This window comes from Tinamus guttatus, unplaced genomic scaffold (assembly GCF_059628265.1).
Source record: "Tinamus guttatus ecotype Peru unplaced genomic scaffold, ASM5962826v1 Tinamus_guttatus_pri_ptg000155l, whole genome shotgun sequence".
Lineage (NCBI taxonomy): Eukaryota > Metazoa > Chordata > Aves > Tinamiformes > Tinamidae > Tinamus > Tinamus guttatus.
Window position 1 is genome coordinate 3,712,945 of NW_028288689.1, and position 23,391 is coordinate 3,736,335.

Genomic DNA, 23,391 nt, shown 5'->3' on the forward strand with positions numbered 1-23,391 from the left:
CAAGGACACTGAAAGATGTCTGGCACGGGCCAAAATTCAGGGCTGTTTGTGCTTGCTGCCGTGGAGCGGGCATTGGGAAAGCTGAACACCTTGTGCAGACTGTGCAAGATGCACTTCTCAGATCTCATCTTAGGTCCATGCTCAGTTTGCATTAACACTTGAAAGGCATGAGGGCACCAGGCCTGCTCTGTATGTATATCTACATTTCTACTGCAGATATTCTATAATGACCTTTAATAAACACCCTCATTTTATTAATGATTATACATTTCATGCAATGATTATACACTTCATCAATATTGCCATGAATTATAGCAGTCATCTTGGAAAGGGTGTAGGCTTCCAGTGTGCTGCAGCTTGGGTTTCTGATTGGGAAGAGCCTGGGTCAAGCTCTACCCATGTGGCCTCTGGGTGGACCTGGCACTGTTGTTTGTGCTCTACCTCTCTTGAGAAGCTGGAGGGCTGCCAGCTGTCTTGGGCTGATGCTCTCTTGACAAAGACGTAAATCTTGACTACTTTGCCTTGTATGGTTTATTTTATACTAGTGATAAATAGATACGATACTAAACCATGATGGTAGAATATTCCTTTTAACCATTCTGTAGGATTTGATTTTGGCATAGTCATGACATCCTTGCACTTCTTCGGAAGTGTTTGCGTCTAGAATACTGTTTTACAAACACTTCAATAGTAAAAACACACTAGCACGTACTTCTGTAAACTCTAGTGCAGTGCTAGATATCTGCCAGAATAACTGAGCTGGGGATAGAGGTTTCTGCTTTCTTGTTAGGTCTGTGTTCAGCCATGCAGAAGGAATATTTCCATGAATATTTGTGTAGACTTTGACTGTGATCACATCTATCTTGGAATCTTATATTATAATACTGTCCTTGGTAGTATCTCCTTCTAGTAGAAAAAATATATTCTGTTCTAATTCACATGGGTATTACTCCTCCACCCCTTGTTCCTGTCAGTCCTTGTAATTTAGGCATGTGTAATTATGAACTGAAGTCTTAACAGTAAGGCTGGCAGAGTCAAGTACCCAAATACTTATTAAAAAATAGGCTTAGAATCAATCCAGGAAAATTCAATCTATGCAATTTTTATGAAAGCTTTTCATTAGATGAAAACTTACTTATCTTTTTGCTATCTCCCATATATTCAGTCTTCAATTATGACAGCTATTCTTAAAACATGTATTGTAATAAATGCGTGCAGCAATACTTTCCTTGCACCTGCCCTTTTCTAATAGCTCTGATTTTTTTCAGTTTTCTAAATACTTTTCATTAAAGTTGGTAGCCTGGGTTATAGCAGTGAGCAGTTGTCACCAAGAGAAGTGAAGAAAGCCTTTATAAGAGAGATTCCTTTATTGTTAAGAATACATGTCCAGTTCATGGAATATGCTGTTGCAATAAAGAATTGTTTGGACATTTCCCAGTAGACACACTGTATTGTGAGATGTCAAGTTCCCCGGTTAATGAAACAGATTATCACTCGAAGCAGGCAGGAGATAGGAAAGGCCTTAATTTTGCCTTTTAGTCACTTTTTCTTTTGAAAATTCTTATTTGTGATGTAGTTTGAGCTGAGCTTTTTTCTTTTCTTTTTTTTTTTTTTTTTTTTTTTTTTAAGGCAGGTGATTGTTGGAAATAGTTTCTTAGTTCAATGTGAATACAGAGATGAGAGAAAATATATAACATTGCTAAAAACTTCCTAAGATGGAATTTCAACTTGAAAATTAACAACTGAAGAATTCAAGATGGATGAATTACACTCAAGGATAGGAAATACAGAAAGACGTGTGTGTCCAAGTAGCCTGAAATAATTCAGAATATGAAGATGCAGATATACCGGATTCTAGCTTCACATCGATTACACATTTTGTAGGGATGTTAAAACAATTCCCTTTTCAGCAAAAAGACTTTCACCTCTCTATTCTTGTACTGTTTTATTTCTGAATGTCTAGTGGGTGTTGAAGGGCATAACGCACTTGACCAGTTAAACATGCTCTGTAAGTTTTTCCAAAGCAATCAGTGGTTTGCTGTCAAGCTCTTTGGAAATTCAAAGAATCTTTTTTTTTTTTTTTTTTTTTTTTTCTTAAAATCACATAATGCCTTCATTCGAAGATTTTTAAAATCAAGAGTATTGCATTTATGAATCATTTTTGCATTTGAACGCCTTCTGTATTTAAAAAGGAAGGTAAAAGTTCCCAGATTGCAAACATAACTTGGTGCCTGTAGAACAAACTGTTCATGATATTTAAGCATCTGTTAAGTGATGCACAGATACCAAGTGAAGGATTAAAACCTTTTCACAAATTAGTTTTTAGTAGGTACACACTCACTTGTTTCACTTGTACAAAAAGCTTGCTGAAGGGAAACTGGCCTTGCTTTTTCTAAACAGATGACAAGTTAATATCAGGAATATCAGATGACAAGTTAATATCAGGAATATCAGATGACAAGTTAATATCAGGAAAGGCATATATGCTTTTATGCCTTTGGTGCTCTATCTGGACACTGATGAGGGCTTGGTCTGTTCAATGGGGATTTAAATATTATATATATTTTTAATCTCAAATAGTGGCTGGAAATCTTGCAAATATATTCCCACAGTTGTATTTAGCTTATTATTGTTGGTTTACAGCATGATCAAGACTGGAAGTACAGAAATGTTTGCTAATGTTATTTTCTTTTTTGTATGCTTCCCCCTCATCTAACTACAAAATTAGGGCAAGTTCTAGTGTTAGGCAAGTTAGTTTCCCCTGTGATTTCAGACCTGGCATGTCCTTCTGTGAGGAAGTTATATACCTTGAAAAGTAGATTCTGTCATTACAAAGTCTCCCTCTACTGCTTTATTAATTTACTATGTTCTGCTGAATACTAAGCTTTTCTAACTATCTCCAGCCGAGTAGTTCTTTCTGTGCAAGTTACTGTTTATTCTTCCTTTTCTCTGGACTTCCTTACAACTTCTCCTGCCTTTTGTCTGTTACTGTCTGTCTTCCCATGAGACACAATATCAGATCTCTTGGCATTACAGATAAGATTTTCCTTCCACCATGAAAATTTGCTTATCTTTATCACTGAGGGGTACATTCATGGTTGGCCAGCCAACATAGCGCTTGAACCTGTTTTCATTTACCTTTGGATCAATGGTAGGTTGGTATTAGATAAACTTGCTGTTTCACATGCCACCTTTTTGCCCTTTAATGAAGTGCACCGAGTTCTTTGAGTTTTGCTTATGTTCGCAAAGAAAAAGCTCCACTGTCTTTTTGTGTCTTCCCGTTGGATACGCTGCTTTAGGCTCTAGAATCCATGAGAATCTGTACTGCTTTCTTAAGTAGATTTAAGCCTTCCCCAGTACCTATAGCTTTTCATTCACTCTATTAAAATAAACCAGCAAATATGCGAGTCCAAGGAAGGTTTGAGCCTGTTCTTTTCTTGAAACATGATCCCCTCATCTGTCAGGCCTGAAAATGTTTTCTTGTTTCTTCGAATTGACTTCATCTATAGAGTTTGTATTATTGAAGCTGAACAAGAGCATCGCTCAAACACCATGAGCTGAAGAGCTGGGGCAATTATGTCACTGGTCTCCCTAACAAGAAAGCATCAGAATGTTTTAAAAGAATGTGGAGAGTGTTCACAAGCCATTTGAGGCCTGTGTTTTTATCTTCTGCCAACCTTCTGTATGCTTGACATGTTGAATGCTGTGTGCAGAGCATTTGCTGCTAAAAGCATCAGCCAAAAAAGTACATCCATTTGCTAGGAAGGATGAGAGCATTTAAACTAATAAGCTTCTGAAAGCCAGAGAGACTAAAAGATGTTTTATAAACTGACCACATGGGAAGACATGGTGTCAGTACATTCTTCTATTCTTTTCATAAAGTTAAAGGTTATTTCTACTGTGGCTTATTTGTATTTCTGGCTAAACTACCGTTGAGAGATGTATTTGAAGATACAAAAGATAAAACCAATTTTACCTGCTTCGTTTATCTGACAAATAGGCTATTTATGTACACCCACTTTTCTTCCATGTTATAAAAAGTATAACTATCACACTGAATTTTAGCATATAATAAAAGCTGCTACCTTGGTTATACTCAGAGAAAAAATTACATGTACAGTAGAGGTTATTGCTTTCTCGACTGAAACCATACTGCTCAGTACAAAAGATTTCAAGGTTACGGGTCCAGATCAGAATGCAGGAGCAATAGAATAATTCAGTTCCATATTTGATGAAGAAATGTAATTTTTTCCTTTTAGCTTGTCACAGTCACTATGTGTTTTTTTTCTTTATATTCTCACAAATATGATTTTCAGTGACAATATAACCAGTCTGTAATATTATCTTGATGCTAATTTATGAAAGTACTTAGTGTGGGTTTATTTTAAATGCAATATATAATTTTATGGCAAACCTTTTAGCAGGTCTGCAAATTGACATCTCCTGTAATCAGTGGCTCAAAAACAATAGTTTTCAATCAATCAGTGTAAAAGCTGCCTGTAATACGTGTGCAGTTCTCCAGAGAATCACTGTTCTTCATAATTCAAACATGCACTTTTCCCTTGTGAGTCATAATAGAACAGCGACCATTTGGAGCCCTTTAAAATGACAAAATAAAAGGAGTTCAACGCTCAAAAGAAAAAAAAATGCCAGTTAAAAGCTGAAAACATTTCCAAAATGATGCTTTTTCCATGCAATAAATATTTGAACTTCAGCTTAGGCCTTTCTATTACGCAGAAGTTGTTGTTGGCGTGGCTAGCTACTTCTCTCTAAAAGAATCAGTGCACTTAGGACAAGATTTGTTCCTTTTAACTGCAATAAGTGTATTAATGGAAAAAGATGGTAGAGTTCTTCAGATACAAAAACATTGCTCTCATGTTGCCCTACATTTATATAACCGTTACAGTGATATTTGCTTCAAAATCAGTGTTTGTATTTCTTATTTCTCTGTTAGAATGATTTTGACCTTCGCAGTATTCTTGCTTTGTCTTTCCATGTGTAGAACTGGACTCATAGCTTACATGTGACCTCTGGAAGGTGAATTGAATATACAATTGCTGAGAATAGGGGTAATAAGACAAAAAGAAACCTTCTTTTTAATGTCTGGCTTTTACATGCTTGTACTTCATCTGTGGCAAAGGCATCTCCCTGAACACCATGTGATAACAGTATAGTTAAGGCTAAAAATGAGACTGCCTTTTGTCATCTGTTCTTGCTCTTCTAAGGTCTGTTAAGAGTAAAGTTAAGATTAATTGCTTTTGGTCAAGGAAGGGACATGTCCAAGACACCGGTGTGTCTAGGTGGATTGTATTACATATAGTAGTTCCATTACTTATGGTACTACTTTTGCTATTTCAGTACCAACTGTAGTCATTCTCAAAAAGATCAGTTAGAACAGTTAAACTATGTCTTTTCAGCTGAGGATGACTTACATTACTTTGACACTGTAATGCATGTTATGGCCTAACTTGAATTTCTGGTATGCAGTCTTGAATATTGCATAAACATTTTAGTTGCAATTAGGCATAAGTTTTTATAATCTAAGACTAAATATTTTTATTAGGATATGGGATAATCCTAGCATCTTGTGCATTGCTTGTAAGAAATGGCTTGTACAAGTCTGTCTTATTCTAAAAATGATCAGCTGTTTAGGGCACAATTTGAGAGAGAAGAATGTGCTTGTACAACACTTGGGGCTTAGTTTATTGAAGTCAATGAAAAGGCATTATTATCCTTAGAAGCCTTCTCCAAGTGGCGTTTTCTTACTCTTTCAACCTTGGAGCTACATGACCTGTAAAACTGCTCAGGCGACGGCAGCAAAAAAAGTGTTAAAAGTTTTCTCATAGCATCACCAAAAGAATAAGTAGGAAGTCAATGAGGCACCAAGTAAATATTTATACATTTGAACTGTTGGCCTGTCTTCCTACAATTAATTGCACAAATATTGATGCACAATGATCCACACAAAGCATTAAGATTGTGTCCTTCATCAGGAACAAATGAAGTAAAGGAGTAAAACCCAACTCCAGTGGAGGGTCATGAATGTCATTGCTGTAGTTGGCATTAGCAGCAGTGTTCTTGCTGGTGTGTCTGATATTCCTATTTTTTTTCCTTTTTTTTTTTTTTTTTCTCTTATAATCAGACCCTTAAAAAAGTGGGAATACTATAGCAAAAGAACAAAAGATGGGGGGTCTCTACTGGCTGTGTCGGTCAGCACTGAGGTTTGATGCAAAATTCTCTAATTAGCCAACACATGTTCTGGCTTTTTGTGATACTGTATTAGGTAGTAGCATTTTATACTCTATATTCTATACTCTATATTCTCTTTATACTGTCTTCTATCAAGCAAAATAGAGCCTAGAATCATACCTGTCTTGCCAAACAAACAAACAAAAAAAAGGCTTTTCTAGAGTTGGAAGTACTTTGTCAAGAAAACATTTTCATGCAGCTCTCCTTTATGCTGCTCTATGAGTGCCTAGAGTAAGAGCATGTAGCAAGCTAGTCATGTACTATTTCATGTGATAGTTGCTCTAATTCATCTTGCCTTGAGAATGGTTAAATGGCTTGAGGGTTTGATCACTGATAATTATTTAGAATATTTATACTTGTTGTTTGTATTGCTAATGCTGCAGCTGCTAGTCAAGTTATTTAGTAGTATTACATAGTAAAGTGATTTGGGCTTTTTTTGCTGAATGAAGTATTAAGAGTATTTTCCCTGATTACACCTTTGAATATGATAATTAGATGAAATATTGATTTCATGCAAATATTTATTTCCCTTACAGTGAAAAGACAGAATTATGAGGAGCTGCCTGCAGGGCATTCAAAAATGTCAGAGAAAATTTGATCTTTACGTTCAAACTAGAATGCACAATTGAATCTCTGAATTAAGTTAGTTTTCAGCCACAGCCTTGTTCTCCAGGTGCATCCAGTGGGTTGGAGAATTGTAATGCAGACAGTAGCTGCCTCCTGCTTGCCAGTGTTCAGTGCTTTATTTCACATCAGAACTTGGTGATGATCTTAAAAGCCCACACAGCTTATTCTGGGCTATAGAGAGAATGGGGAATGACAATGTTATTTTTTTTTTTTTTTTTTTTTTTTTTTTTTTTTTAGCAAGGACAACAGAATGCTGACAAAAACCAGAAAGTTGATCTATGCCATGATACAGATGGTCATAAGTTTTGTGTGCTGGCCTCTTACTTGTACAGTTAGCGGCTAAACATAGGATTTTTCAACAGTGGGAGAAACGGATTGATAGTCTCATCTTGAATATTGCTTACTGCAAAATTCATATAGTGTAATATTGAGCTTAGGGGTGCATATGTACATATAGCTATGTCTTTAGGCTTGCCAATTTGCTTTATGAAAAAGTATTTTTTAATTGCATGAATACTATTTTGAAGACTAGAAACACTTTCAGGTGGTAGTTTGAAGTGCATGTTTGCTGTGGATGTCCCGACTGCAGTGGTGTTTTCATAAAATACCGTAAGTATCATAAAATAAGCTTTGAAAGCTGACTTATAGAAGATGAGATATTTCTCTGGTGTCTGCCTTTACTTGGAGAGGCTGTTCAAGTGCTTTAGTCTACTCGGTGGCAAAAATCTTTTTTATAATATTTAATTTGGATACTTAATGTTCTTAAGTTGATACTCCTGAGATGCGCTATGCATGTTGCTTTAGATGCCTGATGTGATTGCTTTGAAAGATGATCTAACTTCGGAGCATTTTTGTTTTAAGTTTTTTGTGTGCTGGTCAGATGTGGTACAGAATGCCTCTTCCCTAGAAGGTTCCGTGGAGCTGGAATCTTCCAAATTGTGTTCCAGGTTTTTATTACTCAGTGAATGATTTCAAACAGTTTTGGCTAATTTTATGGTGGATACCTGAGGGTCTGAAGTTGCATTGACTGCTGTTTCCAAGCTCAGGAAGTAAAGGGGTGTTTTGGTTTTGTGCTCTTGCTGGGCTGTGCCAATAGCAGTGTTTACTCGTTGGCTCAGTCCTTGATCCATAAGGAATTCACAGAGGATTCCAGCAACAAAGCTAACAATATCCGGCATTTGTCCTGCATGTGCATGATTCAAATACAGAAGGGGAAAAAAGCAGTGTGTTTTTTTTTTTTTTCCTGTGTATATAAAAATATAAAAGCTTCAAATTTGAGCTTATAAGGGCAGTATTTCAAAAGCATGTAGATGATTTGGTTGCATAAATTTCACTGACATGAAATTGTAAGCTCTGAAACAAGTATAGTGTTTTTTCCTCCAGCATAGCTTGCTTTCCGAAGGAAATTGGGCTTAGGCAATTGTACTCCCAGTGTGAAAAGAAATTGGAATTGCAATTTGCATCTTTTGAAAGATTAAAAGAAAAAGTAGCCACAAGCCAGCAGGTATGGCGCTGCTATTAGATAAATCCCAAGAACCTGAAGACAGCGTGTGAGGGTGTCGTCGCTGCCTTGCTTTCCCCACGCTAGCCTGCGAGACCCTTGCCAGGCCTTGTGCTGCACAGGAGGGCCGGGTGGATGTCCAGGATAAGGGCTCCAGGGAGAGGAGTGCTCTCCTCAAATATAGAGGTCCTGTGTAGTGTCAGTTAATCTTAATCAAATTATCCTGAGTGTCCATCAGTTTCTTTGCTTTTTTGGTCTCTTTGCCTTGAAATGTTTGAAGTGTTCTGTAGAGATGCTGCAGTTCTGAAAGACCACGTTGACTCACTGGAAGTTGTGCTTGGAAAATATTGGCTGTTTGTATTGGTTGTGATAAATCAGTGTCTTAGGCTAGGCCAGCAACTGCAGTGAATGAAGGATGGATAAACTGGATAAAATGAAGCGAGTGAAAGAGCAAGTGTGAGGGGAGGATGAGTGTCTTGGGAAAAGCAGGTGGGGTCCCTTGTGAATCAGGGTGCCTCGTGCCACTTGGCACCCTGAACATGTCGCTGCTGAAGTACGTCTGAACTGATATTTCTGAAAGACCTGTTACTTGGTCAGTGCTGAGGTGGTTTTCAGTCTGGAGTCTGACAGCTCCCTTGCCCAAAGCTATAAGTGTCCCAACCCCTCACTGAAGAGCAGGGTTCTTGATTGTTTCTGGAGAATGTCCCTTTGATTAAATACAAAACACTTTGAAATGTCCTTCCCTTAAAAGACGCTTTTTGCTCCTTGTTTGTAGCCATTGAAGCTGGAATACTTAACCTATTGTGTAAAACTTAAGTCTGATGAAGATTTAAATTAACTGTGAGAAACTAAAGACTGTTGGTGCTGAAAAAGTTTGCCTTTTAAAGTAAGTTTTGAAGTCTTGGACATCAGATCAAATCTTGGCAAATCAAATATTGGTGGTATTTCCTCACTTGAGATCCGTAGAAATGGATTTTCCTCCGAAGTCTGGAGGTGTCTAACATATAGGATTTAATTACTGTTGCTCCACTATCTATAAATCTGTTAAGCATTCTGCTGGATAGGGTTTCTCCTTGTTTCTGCCATGTGGTCTGCAAAATTAAAAACAAAAAGCCTAATCTTTCAAATCTTCATAGCTAAAAGATGTCAACTTGTTTTCTGCTCTCTCCTTAGACTGCAATCGATCTATAAAGACAAAAGAGATTTTGATACCCTTTCTTGGCAAGCTTTTATTTCTTGCAAAAACTGGAAAACACTAGCGAATGTCAACTAGACACCTTCCCTCTGCTGACTGTTCTCCTTTCCTTTGCCTGGATGCGAACTTCGAAGAGGAAATGCTGCCTCACTAATTGTGCTCCTAAAAATCCTAAAGCCTCCACCTGGGAGAGCCCGCAAGAAGAGAGCTACAGTTTGCAGCTGACTTGGAGTTTGCATCCTTGGAGGGGGAAAAAAAAAAAAAAAAAGTGTAGAAATTGAGAGAAAAAAAAAAAAGAAAAAAGAAAAAAAACCTGTGCACGGTTGGCTGTGGGAGAGGTTGTTAATAATGGAGCAGGGCAGTAGTTGGGTGTGGGACAAGGTACAATGCCAAGTTTACAAGGCAGAGAAACATGTGCAAAATGGAAACAGGAAACATTTGCTGCTACTGAATATGCAAAATGTGGCAATAAATAAGTCAAATCCAGGGAAATTGCTTTTATAGTAGTAACTGGAGCTAGGAAAACTAAAATAACCCCTGTCAAGAAACCAAGTTTGCACAATCTTGTGTCCTTTCTGACAGGAACAGTGATTTGTGGGTACAAGGTTTCAGGATAAGTGACTAAAAAGAGAAAGTTTGATGAATGGCTTCTGGCACTCATTTTGTAATTATGGTGAAGCTCTTTTGGCCCCTTTTCAGTGGTGGCCACCAACAGAACTAGAGTAAGTGGCTGGAAACTGAAGAATCAAAAGTTCCACAAGAACTTAAGGAAAAACTTCTTACCAGTGAGGGTGACAGAGCACTGGAACAGGCTGCCCAGAGAGGTTGTGGAGTCTCCTTCTCTGGAGATCTTCAAAACCCGCTTGGACGCAGCCCTGTGCCACGTGCTCTAGGTGACCCTGCGTGTGCAGGGGGGTTGGACTAGATGATCTCTAGAGGTCCCTTCCAACCTTGAGCATTCTGTGATTCTATGAAGAAAAGGTCTAAATCATGTAAAGCATTTACATGTAGTTTCTATATCATACATCTAAATGTCCCTTTCTTTTGGACCTTGGATGATTACTCAGGATTTTTTATACACAAGTTCTGTTTTTATGCATCCAGAGGGATTGTTTTAAAATTTTTTGATGACCCGATTGAAAAGTAGAGCATAGTTGTAGGCATAGGAACCAGCGTGGCTCGAACTACTGATGAGGTGTAACCAACAGCTCCTACAGCTTGACCACACCAATGTGTGGATATATTGTTTCTTTTGTTGAAATTTAATTACAACACTTTAGTATTTCAGGATGGCCTGGGACTAAGTTTAAAGTCTTGCCCAAAAAAAATTCCAGAAAATTGCTTCGTTCTGATGACTTAGTTTGCCCTAAACAGTGATAAAATTTGAAGTGAAGAAATTCTGAAATGGAAATCCAAGTGCTGCAAAAAGGTCTAAGCAGAATCCTTTCACATTACTAAAATGCTTTTTTGAATTATTTTTCTCTGAGCAATTTTGTCCCAGTCATTTATCTGCAGATATCTGCTTGGACAAATAGGTATTTTCCCCAAGAAGACTGTTTTGTTGCTGCCATGCGCCTCTGTCAGTTTAAGTACTTTTTCTTGTTTGGAAAACCCATGGAGTGTGACCCAAACCCGGGGCAGGGGGGTCTCTGCTCTTGCACACGTGTTTCTCTGCACCCGTGGCACGTGGCCGAGGGGCTCTTGCCCTGTGTGGGCAGCTGGCTCATGGTGGGACACAGGGTCTGGAGCAGCTGTTGGGAGAGGCGAGCTGGCAAGGTCAGCCTGGTCCAGCTTCTACTGCATATTGCATGGATGAATTGTATACACCATATGCTATATGTTCTATGCTACAGCTGTCTTATACACCTAAAATAGAGTAATAGTGTTCTGCTGTAGTCTGTATGGCAATCTTCTGGGAATCAGAACACTGCTCGGATGGGAATGATAAGGGCTTGGTTAGCAGCAAGAGCATGTGACTTGTGAGGGACTGCACATAAAAATTGAGGTTTTGCAGTGTGTACTTAGGGTTTCCAAAAAAAAAAAAAAAAAAGGGGGGGGGGGGGAGGAAAAGGTCTCTCAGGAGGTCCTCTGGATCAAGGATCCCTTCTCATAGCTTTTACCTGTTTCACCTCTTTGTTTTAGCAGAGTCCCAGATAGTCTTGTGTTTCAGATCTGTTTCTGAGGAGGAATCTAGGTTTGATTCATGAGCTGACTTGAATTAGGTCTTTACAAGTATCAAGTAAGTTGAGATCTACTGGAAGACCATAAGTATGTTATTACTGCAATCTAAGCTGCAGAGAATAAAATCAGCATTACCTCTCTATAGAACCCATGTACTGTATTTGTATTGGGAAAATAATTTAAGCCTATGGATAGAACCATTGTTACACAAAAAAGGCAAAAATGAACATAAAACTAGAATGTGTCTTAATTTTTTTCTAAATGGATGCTTAGTACTTAAACAGGCTCTTCATTTCAAGTACCTATTTTATATGTGCATTTATATTATATTTAATCTCCTGCTTGTATGCATATAATAATCTACTACTTAGTAATAGTGTCATCTAGTAGTTAGTAGCAGGAGGTAAAAGAAAAACACAGTGAACATGCCATGATGTTTCACAACAGATTAAGAACTCTAATTCTGATACCGATTGTAAAGTAATTAACTTGAGATGAAATTGTAAAAGGAGTAGAGCAGTGTAAACCCACAGTTTACAAGAACAGGAGCTATGTGAAGAATCTCTCCATCATTTTGAGACACTACGTGCAAAAAGGTGAGTCAAGGACACTAATAGTTTCCCAAATTATACTGACATACTTTTTTGAAAGTAGTGTTATATAAACTTGAAAGGATAGCGCATGTTACTGAGGGGCATCATCTTAGGGTAAGGAAAAGAGATTGGTTAATATTTTAACTGTTTTATTTCTTTTGTGCCTAGTTATAGGAGCAGTACAAGTAGGGAAATTTCTTTTGCTTGAACTACTGTGAAAATGGCAACATTTCACAACTTTTAGGCTTGATGTAGCTTTTGGAAATGTTGCCTGGAATTAATACTAGAGATGTTGCAAATATTAGGCTCTAGGATATACCTTTATTCAATGGTGAGATGGTAGTGGTTTCATGCTGGATTTTACACTGTTGGTGCCTTGGATATATCCGAGTGAAGGCTTACCCATGGTTAGGCACAGCAGGGCTCTCAAGGTCTTTAGTAAGCTTTGTACCCGTCCGATGAGTTTGTGTGTTGCTGCTCTTGTTGAGAGTTGTCCTGGAACTGTTGACTGGGGCAAAGTCAGAGAGTTAAGGTTTCAGAACAAAGAAATGGTGATGCTTAATATGATTACTTAGCTGCTTCCTGACACTTTTAATGACACTTTTAACTAATGATGTAGTTAATTGAAAGAAATTGAAGAATTGAAAGAAATTGAAGATACTACAGATGTGTTAAATCAACCTCCAAGTGAATTTTTTGTAAGGTAAATGTGTATGAATATTCTGTATCTGCCTGTGAGAGTTGAGCAAGTCTAATGATTGAATTAGTTCTGTTTTGGTGGTGCAAGTATATCCATTAGCAAGGAGAAGCTATGCTCTGCTGTGTGTTCTCTGCCCTGTTATACAATGACAAATGCTCTTGAGCCAAAGCCGAAAGGAAGGAATGATCCCAGTAAGAATTTGGGATTTCTTCAGTTGTTTGTATTACTAATGTGTAAAAATGTGTGCTATAGCAAAATGGTATGTGCAGGGACCCTGGCCTACGAGTGTGACACGTTTGAGAAACTGTAGGAAATACTCATCAGTTACAAGACAATATACATTTGTGTAAATATAGATACTATATAAAAAGTCTAATGCATCTGGTTGCAGGACATAAATTTGGCATCTATTTCTGGTTCCATCTTATGCAATAAGAGGATATTCCGTGCTCTGGCAAAGTAACTGTATGAGCAGGATTCCTGTGGTTCTCTTCTATCGCTTGGCTTCTACAGCAAATGGAAAAAGCAGTTATTTTGACAACATGAGCCATCATCAATACAGGAACAGATATATCCCATTTTAAAAGGAAGACTATTTTTTTCTTTCTGGCTCTTCAAGAGTGACAGAAGAAAGGAAACAGAGGACTTGATATGGAGGGCTTAGGGGAGGGCATGGTTTGCTCTCTGCAAATGTGTCATAGGAATAAGTATGGTGTATGGGAAGGAAGTATTTAGGCCCAAGTAGAGTGATGGTGCAGTGACAAATGGCTATAATGAAACTTGAATAAGAGGAGTACAAAAATCAGAAGAAGTTTGGCTATGAGATCAGTAGTTTTTGGAAGAGCCTATTAGCTGGACCAGGAGGCAAGCAACAGCCCTGTTTCGTGAAGCTACTGGATGAATTTCTACATAAATTTTATGCAATATCAATATCTGCAGTAGTCTGGGATAACATTTGATGCCCTGATCAATGGATTTTTAATAGTCTTTGAATACTTCTTGAAATTTAAGTGGTTTGACTATTTTTAATCTTTTTGCTGCTGTGTTTGAATTTTTTTTGCGTGTACATCTATACTCCCACAAATATTGTATTAAAGCATCTGTTTTTAAGCACCAAAATTGAATACCATTTTATCTAAATCACGAATTTGGTCTTTTAGTTATGTTGGTAGGTTGTTTTTTCTGTTTTTGTTTTGTTTTGTTTTTTGTTTGTTTGTTTTTGTTTTTCTTTTAGCTACAACTCTTAAATATTTATTTTAAATATTTTTCTTCAAACCTCAGGTTCCTCAACCTTATGCAGCTCTTCTAAATGATTACTGTAGAAATGACTTTGCAGTGCAATCTTCCCTAGGCATGACAAATGATTGATGGGAGTGGAAAGGACTCATCTTACTGAAGATACTAGCATGTTTTCCGAAGATTGAAAAATGTAGGCTTACTCAAAACCTCTGTGTGTGTATATACGTTTAAGGATTAAAATAATAATCTTAGACTAGCCACAGCTTTATTAAAGAGTGATAAGCATAAGAGCTATTCATGGTCATTAGTGTAGTACTGCTGCATGGACTGTATTCTGTTACAGCTGTTGTATAAGTGACTGTGAATATTCCAGATAGAGATAGCATGATGAATGGGTTGCTAACCCCAAGCAATATTTTAGGGCTAAATCTGGTGCGATTCCCACAAAATCTTTCTCATTCATTAACTCTGTGGCTCAATTAGAGATCTGGTTTTCCTTTTCTCGAGAGGGGTAGGAAGGAAATTCATGTCATGGGTTTGTGAGAGTTTTTACTGTTGGGTTTTTACTTTAGCAATGGAGATGAATGTTGATTTACATAGGCAGTCGATTTATCCAGTGCTAGACCACATCTATGTTCATTTACATTGCAATTATATTTATCCAGGCCTGGACCTGACAAACTCCAGTAATTCTGACTCCTTCACTCTGCCACTAGCAAACTAGATGGTTAGAAATGTTTATTTCCGTGTTTTGGGCAAGGGGGTGGGTATGAAACAAAACACTTGGAGGGAGTAGGCATAGTCCTTTCTGTACCATAAGCAGAACTCTAGGACAGTATCTTTCAGAAAAGAACAGCAGAGCACAGTATGTGAGGACACATTGTTTATGTGTATTTAAAGGTTATCACATCCTATTCACTATATGAATAGCCCCAACTGACATTTTCTTGCTCTTCTCAAGTGATGCATGTCTTGTTCATTGTGCTCTGCCGACTCAGCTGTCAGGCATGGCATCAGGGGACCAAAAGCTATTTTCTTTCACTGTTTTGTTTGCACTTCAACTAAAAAGCTTTGAATCTTATGATTTCTTGGCAATATAAAAAGTAGTCCACAACCAAGGATGGCACTTTTTAGCTTTCTAACAAGTTTTGTAAAACATCTCAGGCATGCCTTACAGAGTAGCTAATACTGAAGGAAAGCAGAATTTGCAAACAGATGTCTGTTCTAAATGTCTTTTATTAGCAAGCCAGGTCAGACAATTTTGAGATGAATTATAGTAACTGAAAGATTGAAAAATGAGATATAAAGGGATGTTTGTTTCTGTACTTACATTGTTGCTTTAAGGTCCCAGTCCAAATCATTCTCACTAGGCCAATTGGCACATTCTGTAGAGTAACTTAGGAGCAGCAAAGGTAATGTAACAAACACTATTTGAACTTAAAATTTTATCATGTGCAGTGTTTCTAGCATATGGCAATGAAAACATTGAGTATTCCCTTAATTACATAAGAGCTTCTTTGCAAAGCAAGAAGTTTCATTTTTCACCTAAAAGCCATCCAGGAAAATGTGAACTTCCCTATTTAGCTATTAAATACCTGTTCAGTGACTAGGGGATGCTAATTAAATACAAATAATTAATAATTCTAGTATAGTACACAATATACAGTATTGCAATAGATAAAGCAAGTCGGTAGGTGATGAAAAGCTTTAGTAAAAATCAATCTGAAGTAAATTTGACAAGTTTTTTCGACCCAATATGGATTTTTAGAGTTACTATCCTTTTTCTATTGGTAAAACATATAGCATCCTTATGTCTGTACTGGTTTAAAAAAAAAGCAACTTTTTTCTAAATGCATCTTGTCTTGTTTTGGCAAGTGCTGTAAGTATCTTTACTCATGTAAGCTGTGCCTCTGCTAGGAACACTTCGGGTACTACAGAACTTTGCTGTTGTAGATCAAGACTGAACAGTAACATTTCTAAAGGCTTTTTGCTATACTCAAAGCCAGAAGTAAATGGAAAAACTGTTTTTGCTCCTCCTTTTCCCTTTCCTTACACAGCCAGTGTTGAATTCTACATGTCTCAATGTCAACATGCAGTATATTTGGTGTCAGATGGAGATACTAATGTAGTGGCAGAATTCTTAATTCCTTTTCTTCCTTCCCAAGTCCTGCAGTCAGACCTGTCCACCAGCTTGACAGCTTGTAACTGTTTGTCTAATGAGTACATCAAGACCTGGCTTATCTGATTAAGCAGCCATGAGGTTGCTGCCTTGTTCAAATAGCAAATTTGAGCTATCCATTTGTTTGAACAGTTCTGGTCAAACAACAAGGGGGAGGCAGAACCCTCCGATGTTGCTGGATAGGGAGAAGTAGCTGCATTGCAAAGTGACTTTGGCAAATGTCCCCCGAACCTGGTACTGTAACAAGGCATGCTGCACCAGTGCTGTCAAACATGGTAGATGGGCTTTCAGCTGTGTCTTTGGTACTGCTTGGGAAGATGCATAGGAAGCAAAGATGTGTAAGATTAGCCCAAACTAGAAGATACCTTATTGATTTGTAAATTATCTTTATATGTAATCTGTTGGGGGGGGGAAAAAAGCTTAGTATGTTTAAGCTCATTGTATGACGTTTCTTTTTAATATTTAATGAAATGAGTGCTGAGAAATTTCTTGAACTAATGGCAGAGACAGCAAGGTCAGCACAATCTTCCCTGGCTTTTCTGGAGGATCCTTCTACGATCACTGTTTTGTCCAAGTGAAGCAGGCAGAATGCTCCTAAAACACTGACAAAGGCTTGCAGAATTTGAGGGTGGTGTTATGATCTTTGGTTTTGGAGACTCCCAGTCTCAAAAGTCTCCCAGTATATGATTTCACCTAAGTTGTGGAAAGGTGCTTGTTCTTTTGGAGCTCAGAAATGATTTCAAACACTAGGGCTTCTCTAGGCTAGGGTATGGCTGCAACATGAGCATGTCCATGCACTGAGTCATCACTTGTGAAAGGTAGGAACCAGGAACAGCCTTGTTTGTTGGGATACAAAGCAGGGATACAAAACAAGCTGTTGTTCAGGGATGGGATACGTGCCCCCCACCCAAAGGCGAGTGCCCCATAGGTCTCATTAGCACTCATTGGAATGACTTTTTCTAATGGGACTGATGAAAGCGCCTTTTGTCTAGAGTTTTGTTTGAACTTGATGTGCCATGAAGACTGTTTATATCTAGAATGATGCCCATGCTATTCATATTGCCACAAACATCAAAACAGGAACAAAGAGAAAGCTAACCTTGAATTTTTCAGCCTGTATTTCAGTCCTTGTAAACAAGTTACCATGGAGATAGACCCCATGTGAACTGCAGCCTTCCTTGTAACTGCTCTGGACTTTGGACCAGCAAGAAAATGTGACATGGCATTGGTGCCTTTTATGACAAGAAATGTATCTCAAATACTACACTTAAGCACTTCAACACTACCAAGCGAAGGCTTATCTTGCCTATTTTTAAGCAATTTGATGCTTTTAAGCAATTTAAGTGAGAGGTAAAGCTTTACCTGTTTCAATTTTCCAAATTAAGTAATATTTCAGCAGAAAAGATGCAAAGTTATTCTGTCTGTCTTACTAGCAAGATGAAATTGTCATGACAGCCTGATTGCATTTTTAAGTAATTTGCACTAGGAAATGGTTTCCAAGAAGCTGAAGTTGTGACACAAAGTTCTTAAAACAAAGAAAGGAACAAAAATTATCCTTGTCACTGATTTTTGTTGTTGTTGCCCTTTCATTTGAAATAGAGCTGCAATTGTCATGTCAGAAATAAAAATAAGTCATCATACTTACTAGCCTACTTACCTTCTCTGGACAGAAAAGGATAAATGCAGAGGTATTCATAGCTTTTTCTTGTCCTTCAAATTTTCAGGAAATCTCTTTTCATCTTCAGAAAGGTCTTTTGTTTGCTATCTCAATAGCTTTTTATTGTTAAAAAAAAAAAAAAAAATAGTTCTGATCATCATGGTCAATAATCCTCTATCTACACTAGCTACTAATTGCTTAAATTGGATTTCTCTTTCTTATCCTGTAGGTAAAAAGAAAAATGACGAGACCCAATCTCTAAAACAGCTATGACACAAAATGCTTGTGATGAATAACACATTGCAGGTGTTAAAAATGAGGTTGCTCCTAATATTGTAGTCCTTACTGCAAAGAAATAGCAATACAATAAAAGATGGGTTTCTAATATTCCTATTCAAAATAGTGCTCACAGGGAAAGCAGTAATGTTCCTTTCTGAAATCCAAGGAACACTTTACAGCTGGGATAGGAAAAAAGAGGCTTAGAAAGTGTCAGGCTTAGTTTGGCTTGGTTACAAGCCTGGACTGGATAGTCCATATACAGCTCAGTATAACCCAGTATGTCTGGGCTAGTAAATCCATAGGCTTTGAGGCTTTTGAGTCTTTCTACTCTTGTTGTGTAAATAACCCTGTACTTGAAATGTTAATACAATAAATAACAAATAGAATTCAAAGAAAATAATTTACTTTGGTACTTGTGCTGATTTAGAATGTCAGTTGCCTGATCCATGCTCTTGCAGAAAGTGTGGAGTCATGGGATGGATTTCCTTTCACTTATTTTTCCTATGAACACTCTCAGACAGGGCAAACTTGGCGTGTTTGGAGTGTGTGCCCAGGGGTCCTGGACCTGCCCTCGGGATGCTGGTAGCCCGCAGGGCTAGGGAGCTGCAGCATGGTTTGATGCACTGCCAACATTTTTTGCTTTTCAAGACAGTTTCCCATCTTGTGTTTGACTCCAAACAGTAGAAGGAACAAATTTGGAATTGATTGCATGGATGATTCCTCGTCCCGCATATTTCTGACTTTTAAAGTCTATTGTACAATTTCCACACACTGTCAGGAGAAACAAATTGTCTGTCTGAAATCCCCTAATGGAAAGTGATGGGATGTCAAAAGCTTCTAGTCTTCTATTCCCATCTTTTCTCAAGGGGTGCATTGGAATTTCCACATTTAAGTTCCTTTTGCAAGTAAAATCATAACATTAAAAGCCTTGCTTGTATGTTTATATGATGCATTTACAGAACTTCAGAGATAATTTAATGAAACCAGAACTTTTGTATTTTTTAGCAAAATGTTACGGTGCCTGCATATAGCAAGGCAGCTAATATAACTCAGACCCAGAGTCGGGAATATTTGTCTTTAAGCAGTAAATACTGAAGTACAATGTGTTTTATGGTCAGATATGTGCACACATATCTGACCATAAATCAGTGCCTCAAGCTTCCCTCAAGGAAAGTTGAAAGAGTGCATCTCACAAGAGAGGAAAATGCATTTAAAATTACTGCAGCTATAAAACAAACTGACATAACCCAAAGCAACAAATATAGGGAGGAAAATCTTTTGGGGCCACATCAGTGCTCTGAAAAGATTTCCGCTTTTTGGTTTTATTTGCTATCAGTGATCCAGTGTGGTTTACAAATGGAATAAAATCTATTCATTATTCTCAATGTTCCAACAGCTTCATCTGTGCCTTGGTGTCGTTCTCTCGGAAGCAGTGCACTAGCAGAGCTCCGGCTCTCTTTGCTCGAGGATTTTCTCTAGTCTCATCAGAAGTGTGTCCAGTTCAGCCTCCTGTAAGTGCACTCCCATTTGCAGGAGCTTCACCAGTTTCAAGGGGATGAGAAGAGGGAGAGGCTGGAAGGAGGACCTGGATTTGTGAAAATTAAAATGAGCTTATAATGCCTTATTCCAAGTGAAAGAACTGAGGGAGTTTCATTGAGTTTCTACCTGAATCTCTCCCAACACCATTTTCTCAAGTTGAGGCTTCATCCTTAATGGATGTTTGGATTGTGTTGTGGTAGTTGATTTCATTATAACATCCGATTTATGTTCTCCATTTAAGCCTCTACTGATTCTCAGTGGCATTTTAAGATGGGGCAATTTTGATGAAATTCAGGTTTTAAAACATCTTTTAGATTAATTTTTATTTGTTTGTTGTTACAATATGGTGACTTAAGTCTAATTCATGAATGAAGGACAATAGCTGGTGTCAAAAGTAAACTTGTATAATTGTAATGTGATGCAAACTCATGGTCACACTTAATAGCTTTTTCTGAATTGTCTTTTATTTTCTCTTTTAATCCATCATGGAGTTTTTGGACTCTGATAATTAACTTCCTATCTATAGGACCAGTATTGAGTCAACAGATTGTAGCAGGAACTAACAAGAAGAAATAACTTGATAAATAATAGTGCCAAGTTATCCTTGAAGTCAAGGATTCAGGAGTACATTCAAAAGGAGGAGACAAATCTAGGCAGTGAGCATTTCCAAACAATTCCTGAAATAATTATCAACTCATCACATGACAGTACTAGTTATTGAAGCAGGCTATGACTGAATTCCATGTCTCCCCCGGATATTGTTGCTTAAAACTCATCTCTAGCATGGATATTTTAGACCTTAATGAGGCACTATGGCCAAGTCCCACTTATAAAGGAGGAGGAAATTGCCTGCCTAAAGTAGTTGTGTTGTAAGATGTAGCTGAATTACAGGATGGTTTTTTTGAAGGCATTCTGCTTATGGCTGATTATTTTTAGCTGACTTATTCTGGCCGCTGAAAATTGATGTTAGACTGGTGCTGCCTTTGTTTTCTAAGTTGAAGAGTTCTTTCTCATCATCTTCTGGGTAGTTTTAGTTTGGAAGAGTATCACTTTTTCATATATTGACTGGATTAGTAAATCAGATTACAGGAACCTTGATTAATTCCTTTGTCTTTCATCTGACTCTTCCCGCTGTTTGAAACATCCTTTTGAAGCCTGGCACAGTCCTAGTTCAGGTCTTCACTCTTTGGTAAAGGCTACGAACAGAGATAGGATGCAAGTCTTGGCTACTGCCTAAATTTCTTTGTTCACACTTGATGAACTTGCTTGAGCTCTAAGTGTCTGTGACTTCAGTCATGCCGTGTGACCAGAGGAGTGCATGGATGGCGCAAGGGGAGGGGAAGAGATCCCCCAAGCTGTGCTCCCTCCTTATTCCTGCACATGCCACCATGAAATCTTGAGACATCATCCGGCCACAGTGGTTCCAATCTCTAGCCTGCTTCAGGAACACTGAAAAAATCTATCCATCATGCAGCATGTCTCAAAAGTATCAAGGGGTTGAGAGAGATGAGGCTTGGAGAAAGCATTAGAGTTCAGTCATGTTGTTGCTAACAGTCACTGTTGTTGCTAACTTCTTCCTATCTTAATTGCCATTATTAAAATTGGTTGTGACTCTACACAGTACTGAGTTCTCATGAGGTACTTTGTTGCTGTACTTGATAGCAGCTTCATGAGAGTATAATGGATTTTGATTGCAACTGAAGCTGTTCAGCAATTAAGGGGTCTAAAATATGCAGTGAAACAGCAAGCACTGCCCACTGCTGTAAAAATGGGCCTTATACTATATTTTTCTTTTTCCAAAATTTAATGAGTCACTTAACCACTCCTGCAAGCGATGAATGGTGCTGACCTGAATCAGATGTTGCATGAGCATGTGATTCACCAACTTATTTGTTCAAGTGAAAACATACTGAAACCTGTGCAGTCCTCTGAGGGTTACATTATGTTTTCAGGTCATCAAATAAATGCTGGAATAGTATAAGCATCAACACTTCTGTCTAGAGTTTTAAGGATCTTGAGAAATAGAAAGCACCAGTGATTTGGCTGACTTTGCCATCTGAAATGGCTTTTCAGAACCAAAGGTCCTCTGCAGCACACACATTCCTGTTATTTAAGCTTGACCCCTTGAGATTTGCGAGTCCTTTCAATACCCACTTTCACAAAAACCAAGTGCTCTAAAGATACTTCACTCTCATGAACACTGACTGCCTTGGAAACTAGAACTCCCTGAAGGCAAGGAAAATATTTTGTTACTTGCGCTGTAGCCTTACTCCATCAGCATGGCTGGTTCAGAGGAGGAAGCTGCCAGGCTTAACAAGGTCCTTGGCGGAAGGAATGAAACTCAGAGCCCAATAGTATGGGCTGGAAAGGGCCCCCTCTGAGCTGAGGGCAGAGATGAGAAGGATCATAACATTGATTGGGGCTTGAAGAGAGAATAGCTTTGGAGTTAAGAGCAAAAGGAGGATTGGGTTGAGAAGAAGAGGGGAAATGAGGTTTAAGTGTAGCTCAGACATAGCAATTTTTTAAAGACTGAACCTAAATGATCATCCCTCCATAGCTGTAGAAGCAGATTGCAGCAGTGCTGTGTACGAGAGTTCTCGAGAGAAATCGCTGTACGCAGAAATCACTGACCAGAAGCCGTGCGCTCAGTGAGGGTTATCGCCAAACCAGCAATCCAGGAGGCAGGGAAGAAAGAGCAATTTCCAAAGTTAGTTGAGAACTGAGGAAAGGTGAACACGAGCTGGATCAGTGTGGAAGATGAGTGAAAAGTGTTTATTTTGTGAAAGGGTTTTTTTAATGATGTGATGTATTCTTTGTGTGTTTGACTTGTCATGAAGACATATTTGTTTGTTTTTCATTAAGCAAAATCTTTTGTGCTTGGAATAGAATTCTGTGATCAAAAATAATACCTTAGATACATGTCCATTCCAGGAACATGGAATGTCTTATTAAGGATGTACATGCTTGTTGGTAATTGACTCTGGTTTTGCTGCTGCCCTTTCTGAGTGAAAGGTTGCTATTACTCTTTCACCGTGTGGAAAAGCATCATTATGCATCTGTTACTCAAATGCAAGTTTATTTTGTCCTGAACACAAGTAACTAGCCAATACTGTATTTAGCAATATTAGTATATCTAGGAGCAATGCAATTTGTCTGCTATTGTAGCTCTGATGGAATGTGTTCTAAAAATGGTTAAGATGTAATGCTACCAAGGACTTTCTTTTCTAAAAACACAGTGCGTTTGTCATGGCAATATCTAGACCCTTCACATCTTTATCTCTACGGACAGAGTATAGGTTTTTGATCTTGATCTTTTGATCTTAGGTCTATATGCTTAGTAAGTGATCAGCTAAGCTCCTGCTTGAGGACCTACACGAAGTACTCTCCCCAACACACCTTTCTAAATAATGCCCTAGATGCATCTGATTGACTAGAATAAAGTGAGTTTACTA